The following is a 9,572-nucleotide window of genomic DNA, read 5'->3' as shown; positions in this document are numbered from 1 at the left end:
AAGAAGAAGAAGAAGAAGAGAACTTCACGGAACCGGTAATGACCCTCGAGGAACAGAGAGCAAGAGCTTACTCCTCCTCATACGATTGAAGAAGAGGATAATCACGGATCACGTTCGGATTATTCCCACAAATCTTCAGAAAGTGTAGGATCGCTGCAATGGCACTCAAACACTAGAAGGGGGGTTGAATAGTGTTTATGAAATCTAATGCGGAAACTTTAAATTTCAATAAAATAATATCACAAAGAGTAAGAAAGATCAAACCAATGTGTAGACAATCACAGAAAATTACATACGCAAACACAAGGATTTATACTGGTTCGGTCCTCCAGACCTACATCCAGTCCCCAAGCCTCGCTTGAGATTTCTCCACTATTTCCACTTGCAAAACCGCAAGCACTTGCAACCCGCAAGCAAACCGTACAACCTTGACAATCTTCAATTGCCAATGCCACAACAATCTCTTCTTTCAAGAGATTATCAAACTGAAACAAAATGGTACAACTCTTTCTCTTCCTATAAGCCTTGATGTGTAGATGTGAGTGACTTGTAATAGGCTATAGGAATGGTTTTTGTTCTAGAGTAATGGAGTTTTAATCAAGAACAAAACTGAAATTTTCATGCAGTTTTTCTCTTCAAAATGATCTTAAGAAGTCAAGAAAAACTCAAGTTTATATATATGAATTCTCATGTAAAATTTCAGAACTTAACACCTATTTATAGGTATAATTTTCGTTCAAAAATATTCAAAAATAACTGCCAAAAACGTTCACAAAACGTTCATATTCATTTGAAAAATATAGTTGTTGGAAGCGCTGTCTGGTCGACCAGATTGAGGCCTGGTCGACCAGAAAGGCTTTCTGGAAAATTTCTGTCCAAATCTGGAGCCTCTGGTCGACCAGGTACATATCTGGTCGACCAGACAGAGATTTTTCAGACTCTCTGTTTCTGGTTGTTATATCTGGTTAGTATTTTGACTGTAACTTTCTCATCCGATATCGGAATGAGGTGATTTAAGATTTGTTGGAAAGCTCTTGAATTCAAGAAGAAAATATACTTTACAAGAGTGATGTAATTTTGTCTTTTCTTTTAGAATCTTTGTACAAGCCTTGATCACACACACAACTCACTAATCACTTAGAAAATCATAGAAAATATTCTAAGTATAATCCTAATTTTAATCAACATATGAATAAGTTATTAAACTATTGAAAATATCAAAAACATAGGTTCTGGCCGACCAAAGTTATATCTGGTCGACCAATTATGCTAATTACACGATAAGGCTAATTACACGATAAAACGTACCAGTTATGCTAATACGACAGCTGATACGTAATAATTAAAATAATATAATAATTTACACAAATAATACGTAATTAATAATTCAACATAATACAAGAATTAATACGTAATAGTAATAATAATACGACGTATTATTTAAAATAACGTAATAGTATCAGTAACACAACGGATAAATTCTAAAAATTTTTATTACACTAAATTAATTTATAATTATCAAAACCATTTAAATAAATATAAAACTTAGACTTTAAATCATAGAAAATTTCTAGAAAATCGAGAAAAATACAAATACTTTTTTTAAAAATAATAATTAAATATTTTAAAATACCAAAAATTTATTTTAACTAGTATCAAAATTTTACGGCCATTACAGAAGCCGAAGAGCCGCAATCCAAGAACAGAACTTCGGAACCAAATGCCTCTTAGAACCCTCGATCAAAGGGGAAAGAGATCATGGCTGTCGAGTATACTCCAGCCCCCAAATCAGCTTTGCGCTCAGAGACCAAGCCGTATGAGCAGCATCCTCCTAGGTGCTACGACTTTGACGAGGACTTGGTAGTGCCTACCTTCGACACTCTCCTCCGGAGTAACAGAATCAAGCTTCCAGAAATCATGAAGCTGGAGAATGCAAACAAGTCAGATGACCCCAGCTACTACGCCTTCCATAGATTTGTTGGTCATCCCACCTCCAAGTGTTATGTCCTCAAAGACAAACTGCAAGCACTCTACGAGGTTGGAGCCTTAACAAAGGAGAAAGTCCAAAGGAAAGTGACGTTAAACATGATCACTCTCAAATTTGGGATGGGCCTTCTTGAGGTTCACACGCCGGCAGGTGTCGTACCCATCCCCAACACAAAATTGAAGATCGTTAATGACGACCCTCACAATCCACGAGGGAAAGGTTTGGTGTCGTAAACTTTGTCGTCGAGACAAGTAATGTGGGTTCACCCTAATCTCCTCATCAACAAGCAATGGACTTCTAACAAGTCCAAAGGCAAGGCTAAGCTTTGCAACACCATCTCAGCGATCCTAGACGAGGATAGGACAGAGGTAGAAACTCTCACTGATTCTGACAATGAGGTAGACGCACTGATCACGAGAGCAGGGAAGGACTTCGCCAAGAACTACCCTCCTATAACAGAAAGTCCGACAAGGCTTCCGATAGGACCTTCACTAGTAGTCCAATCAAATCCTGACAGGCTGAGTTCAAGCAATCAACCCTTTCAGTTTGACCTGCTCACCCAGCTGAAGAATATCCCAGCCAGGATCACCCTGTACAAGCTCTTGCGGTTATCTAAGACAACCCACGAAGCCCTGCGAGAGGCGCTAACTAATTCAGAAGCCTTTGCCACACATTTCTTGCCCACTCCCAAAGAAGAGGTAGAAATGGGATGTCCACAGTGCTGCCAAACATCGGAACAATGGATCCCCTACATCACTTTCACTCCGGAGGACATGCTCATCAAGAGCACGTCTCACGATCGACCCCTTTACTTCACAGGATACGTCGACTCCTCCTGAGTGGACCATATTCAAGTGGATCTAGGGTCTATACTGAGCATCGTCCCCCTAAAGCTCGTCAAGCACCTGGGGATACCTCAAAAGCGATTATCCTCAATAGCCACCACCATCTTTGGCTTCAACGCCTTCGGAACCTGGCCACTTGGGAAGATTTGACTCAAGTGCCAACTAGGTGATATGAAAACTGAGGTGACCTGCTATGTCATTGACGTAGAACTCTCATACAACATGCTATTGGGTCGTCCATGGATCCACAACAACCGGATAGTCCCATCCACACTGCACCAATGTTTGAAATATGTGGATGACTGCAACCAAGTAAAGATGATGGTTGCTAATAAGTAGCCCTTCAAGGGGGTTGAAAACTACTTCACTGATTCTTTACTCTACCAGGACTCTAAACTTTGTGACAAGTCCTCGGTGGAAGAACCTAGCAGTGGCAATGAAGCCGACGATGAGTCTGAGAACAATGAGGGTCTGGTCTTCAATGACATCGAGCCCATTATAACCAACTACAATAACATTGTCATAGCCGATACTGATGAAGCAAACGGGCTTACCCTGAATGAAGAACTTGCATTTGCTTACTCATCATCAGGTTCAGAATCTAGTCATGATGAGTTCATCCATCTGATTTCATGGTTGTCTAACGACTCTACCATGCACTTGCCTATGTACTCATCGTTTGTCACCAACAAGCAAATGATTGAGTCCTTACAAGCTGTCTTTGTCGTACCTGCCCGAACTATTTCTCAGTAAGAGATTATCCTTAGAAGGATAGACCAGCTACTACGTACATTGTAGGGATGAGTTATATGAAGATGAGCCCGCTCCTCAATTCTCATGCTACGACCATGTCGTGAAGCGCATGATGGAAAACATGGGTTATGACTTCATCCGCAAAGAAGGCTTGAAGTACGGTAAGGGTCGGAAGATGCCTCTCTGACCTGCCTACGTACCCAAAGGAAAGCCTAATAATTACTATGGCAAAACTCGAAGAGGGCTGGGTTAATCCTCCTCTTCCTCGGAGTTGTATTGCAATTTTGACAGAATATCTGACGATGCTCACTCAGATGATCAATCATCAATGTCCACAACTTGGGATTCAGATGTCAGCATCGGGACCTTATTCGGAGACTTCACAGTCAAGATGGCTACGGTCGATCCTGCTAAAATCCAAGAGGACGAATAGATCCCGCTTTATGATGAAGCATGGAATCGCCACATCAGTGCCCAGTGGAGTGTCTGCTTCGAACAGCGTGAACCACCCATCGAGGACAAAATACTCCAAATAAATATGGGAGACGAGGCAAATCCCAAACCCATTTTTATCAGCGATAGCTTACCTCCCCAGGAGAAGGAAGACCTCATAACCCTCATCCGAGAGTATATCAATGTCCTCGCATGGAATTATGAGGACATGCCCTGCCTTGATCCTCAGATCATTATGCATCGCCTCAACATCAGATCAAACACCAAACCCGTCAAATAGCAGTAGAGATGGTTTCATCCACAAATTATAGAGGCTATCAAAGCCAAAGTAAAGAAGCTGATCGAATCTGGCTTTATCAGAGAGGAGCAACACCCCTATTGGGTGGCTAACATTATTCCGGTTCTAAAGAAGAATGGCAAGATCTGCACCTGCATCGACTTTAGAGACCTCAACGCTGCATGTCCTAAGGACGAATTCCCTTTGACCATCACGGATGTCATCATCGACAACACATGTGGTTTCGATAGGATGTCCTTCATTAATGGATTCTCAGTGTATAATCAGATCAAGATGCACCCTGAGGACGAGAAGCACACTTCATTTAAGACTATGGTAGGGGTATACTATTACACAGTCATGCCCTTCAGACTCAAAAATACAGGCGCAACCTATCAACACACCATGAACACCATCTTCTGAGATCATCTATGGAAGACAGTCGAATGCTATGTGGATGACCTAGTCATGAAGAGTCGCGACAAAGATGATCACCTTCAAGACCTGAGAGCCATGTTTGACCTCATGTGGTCCCATCAACTGAAGGTGAACCCCACGAAGTCATTCTTAGCCATGACGAGTGGCAAGTTCCTCGAATTCGTCGTCACGACAAAGGGGATCCACATCGACCTAGACAAGGTGTGAGCTATCCAAGAGCTCCAACCACCCAGGAGTCTTAAAGAGTTAAGAGGACTACAAGGATGTTTGGCCTACATCTAAAGATTCATCACAAATCTGTCAGGTAAATGCTAACCCTTCTCCAAGCTGATAAAGAAAGGTGTTTCCTTCGTATGGGACAAGCCTTGCCAACAAGCTTTCGATGAGATCAAGAACTATCTCTCGAATCCACCTCACTTGGCAGCCCCCATCTCGGGGAAACCCTTCTTGATCTATGTGAGAGCAATGGAGCATTCTATAGGCGCCCTCTTAGCACAGAATGATAATGTCGGCCATGAGCAAGGCTTCTACTACCTGTGCAAGACCTTGTAGGGAGCTGAACAGTGATACCCCATCGTTAAAAAGGAATGTCTGGCCCTAGTGTTCGTAAATCAGAAAATGCAGCACTACTTGGTAGGTCAAACCATTCATGTTATATCTTGGATGAATCCCAATCAAGTCTTCGTGACACAGCCCGAGTCCTTGAACTGGCACCTGGCATGATGGGCACTCTTGTTGTCTCAGTACGACAACCATTTCCTGCCGCAGAAGTCTGTCAAAGGGCAGGCGATCTATGATCTCATGGTCAGTCACCCGCTTGAGTCGAAGGCTGACTTGTTTGAAGACATGTCGGACGAGACCCACAAGGTCAATTCAACCTCGCAGGAAAAAGCCCGGTGACTATACTTCGATGGTGCCTCTCGTGTGGGCACCAGTGGGTCCATTATCACAGGTGTGGGGGTGGTCTTGGTTTCTCCATTAAACCATGTATTACCCCCGAGCTTTCTCACTAACTGAGCCATGTACCAACAATGTGGCTGAGTACAACGCACTGCTCATCGGACTCGACTTCACTAAGGAGTTAGGGGTGAAGCACCTCGAATCCTATGGTGATTCTCAGCTCATCGTCAGACAGATGACGGGAGAATATGAAGTCAGAAATGACGACTTGATCTCATGTCACCAAGCAGCCGTCAAGCTAGCTGAATCATTCGATAGCTTCCACATCGAGCATGTGCTCCGTTCTAAGAACACGCACGCAGATGCATTGGTGTAATTAGCAGCTAACCTAGCCTAGCCACTGGGGACAAGCCAACACGTCACAGTCGCAAGCCGGTGACTCTACCAACCGGAGTATGCTCTAGAGGTGAACGTAAAACACCAAATTTCAGGCCAGTCCAAGTCAAGAGATTGGCGATTCCTAATTTTTGACTATGTCTTGTATGATATACTACCTGAAGACATCAAGGAGTGAGATTTTGTTCACAGACGCGCACCGAGGTTCTACTACGATGCCACCACAAAGGCATTGCATCGTAGGTCGTACGATGCATGTTGCTTCAATGTCTCTCTATGCAATAAAAGCACAAGAAGCCCTACGGGAAGCCCACGATGGTACCTACAAAACTCACCTATCCGAACCCAAGCTGTTACGCCCCGTTTCCCAAAATACCCGGGAATCGGAACGTGAACAAGCCCGCGACGTATTTGATTGAGAAGAAATATACACTATCATTTTTTTTCTCTTCTTTTCTTCTCAATCCAATACGCTAAGCGTCTGGAAATAAATACAATGCGAAGTCACAGGTCCCCGATCACACATAGCAAGAATATAATGACAACCCAGAATAAGAAATAGACATATCATCAATGGTAAATCATCCCAGACATAAAAATATGGGTCAAACACGCCCTTATTACAAAAACGGTTCAACTAGGAATAAAATACATAGTCCATAATAAAAGTACTGATAAAATAACTAAATTCATTATCAAACTAAAGAAATACTGTAAAAGAGTTCTAGTGCTCATCAGCTAGTACAGAAGAAAAGTCTAAGCTTCAGATTGTTCTTCTGATCCATCTGGAAGACCTTATTACTGCAAATCCTCTAGTTCCTGTACTATCCCGAACTGAGGCTGTTCATCTCCTAAATCTGACGTACACCCAGAAAATAGGAGTACGTCAGCGTGTATACACACGGCAAGATCCCCCAAGGCAAGAACAAATACAATAACAGTATTGATAATATATGCGTGATCAATGTGATAACCGAAATAGAAATAGAACATGTGATGATAGTAATAACGATAGAGGCATGCAACTGAAATACTAATAATCAGATGAATCCAAAAATCAACCAAGTAACAAGATCATGCAGGTAGTGATCAGAAATCATCCAAGCAATAAGATCATACAATTGATGGAATTAATATTTAAAAATCTACAACAAGAGACGTAGTACGTCGAGCGAAATAATCCAAACAAGGAAACCCTCATGTATATACCATATGTCTCAAATTGTAAATGACTAAATATTAACCCCAATCTATGTATGAAAAGAACACAACTAGCCATCCTATCACAACTCACTGGTCTACCTCTCACGTATAGTCAAAACTCATATTCACGAATAACCGGTTGTTCACAAATCATCCACACGTAACGGTTCACTACCCCCCTCAGACCCACCCCAGTGCTACACAGGAATTTCACTGGTGGGAGCCTGGAAATAATCAACAATCACAATATCACATCACCTCAGACCCACCCCAACGCTACACAAGAATATCGTTGGTGCGAGCCAGGAAATAATCAACAATCAATATCACTGCACCTCAAACCTACCCCAACGCTACACAAGAATATTGTTGGTGTGAGCCTGGAAATAATCAACAATCAATATCACTGCACCTCAGACCCACCCCAACGCTACACAGGAATATCGTTGGTGCGAGCCTGGAATAATCAACAATCAATATCACTACACCTCAGACCCACCCCAATGCTACACAGGAATATCGTTGGTGTGAGCCTGGAAATAATCAACAATCACAATATCACATCTCCTCAGACCCACCCCAACGCTACACAGGAATATCGTTGGTGCGAGCCTGGAAATAATCAACAATCAATATCACTGCACCTCAGACCCACCCCAACACTACACAGGAATATCGTTGGTGCGAACCTGGAAATAATCAACAATCAATATCATTGCACCTCAGACCCACCCCAACGCTACACAGGAATATCGTTAGTGCGAGCCTGGAATAATCAACAATCAATATCACTGCACCTCAGACCCACCCTAACACTACACAGGAATATCGTTGGTGCGAGCCTGGAAATAATCAACAATCATAATATCACATCTCCTCAGACCCACCCCAACGCTACACAGGAATATCATTTGTGCGAGCCTGGAAACAATCAGCAATCACATATCACTGCACCTTAGACCCACCCCAACGCTACACAGGAATATCGTTGGTGCGAGCCTGGAAATAATCAACAATACCGTATATCACAACTCCTCTCGTTTTTCTAAATCAACAACAAGCCTCTAGATCTTATTCATGTCCCACAGGTCACTATAGTCATAAATGTTAGACCCTAGAGGGGGGTGATTAGGGTCTTATGCTAATCTAATCCGATTATATGCCAATTAAAAATAATTAATAAGTTATCCTAGCAAGTATGAAATACAACAAGAATATAAGCTAGGATAAGCAACATGAACAATGAGATATATCCTATATGATAGAAATATATACAAGGATATATAAACAACACAAGGGTAAAAATCTAAATAAGATAATTGGCGATATAAGATAAATGCAAAAACAAATACGCCAAAGACAAACTCAAACAAGCAATATGATCACGGAGTTCGGACCTTCCGTCCTACGTCTCCGCTCCCCACTCCCGGGGAGAAATCCACTATCAACCGGGTTTTCTACGTTCACCCGAACAACGTTTACACCTCACACTCGGTTTTTTAGCTAACCGAAAACTTTACAATCAACACACTATTGTAATCCCACTCTACACCCACTAAGTGTTGGACCTAGCCGTGTCTCCCTCAAGTGCTCGGTTACAACCTCTCCCTAGGTTCGTCAGCCGACGCCACTCCTCTTAGGACGATCCCCGACTCTCACCACACACTCCTCACTCGGTGTACAAGTGTATTACAAAGTGAATCTCACGATAAGCACAATATAATAAATAATTGTTCTCAACTATGGATGAGAACACAATTAAAGCACAACTCAAAGTTAAAATCTCTCACCATCCAACTATACTATGTATGTAAATACTAAAAGCTCAATGTGGGTGTGTGTAACAATGAGTAATATAAAATCAAATCTAAACTCAATATAAAACTAGCTTTAATAGAAATGATAATTAACAAATAATTATAAGTAAAAGCTAGAGTTGAGTTTAGGAAAACTTCTCTAGATCAAGATGGAGAGATGGAGATTTGAGGCCCAAACAATAAGATAATCTCCTCCACTTGTGAAAGCTAAAACTGCTTTAAACCAAACCCTTAAACAAGTTTAAACAAGATTAAACTCTTTTTAAAACCCTTGTTTAAAAACTTCTTAGCTAGCTTGAAAGAGAGCAGCAATAGGGTATATATACCCACTTGAAATCACAGTCAAGAAGCCCAAACAAAAGACAAAAATAGCCCCAGCAAACAGCTCAGAGAAATAGCCATTGAAGTCCAACGGATCTATTGTCGGTCGACCGGAAATTTCGTCGGTCGACCGACGGAGAGCAAAAACACGAAGAAGCAGTTCTGGACCATCGTCGGTCGAC

The sequence above is a fragment of the Asparagus officinalis genome, chromosome 8, assembly GCF_001876935.1.
Source record: "Asparagus officinalis chromosome 8, Aspof.V1, whole genome shotgun sequence".
NCBI lineage: Eukaryota > Viridiplantae > Streptophyta > Magnoliopsida > Asparagales > Asparagaceae > Asparagus > Asparagus officinalis.
Note: the sequence above shows the minus strand (reverse complement) of the source record.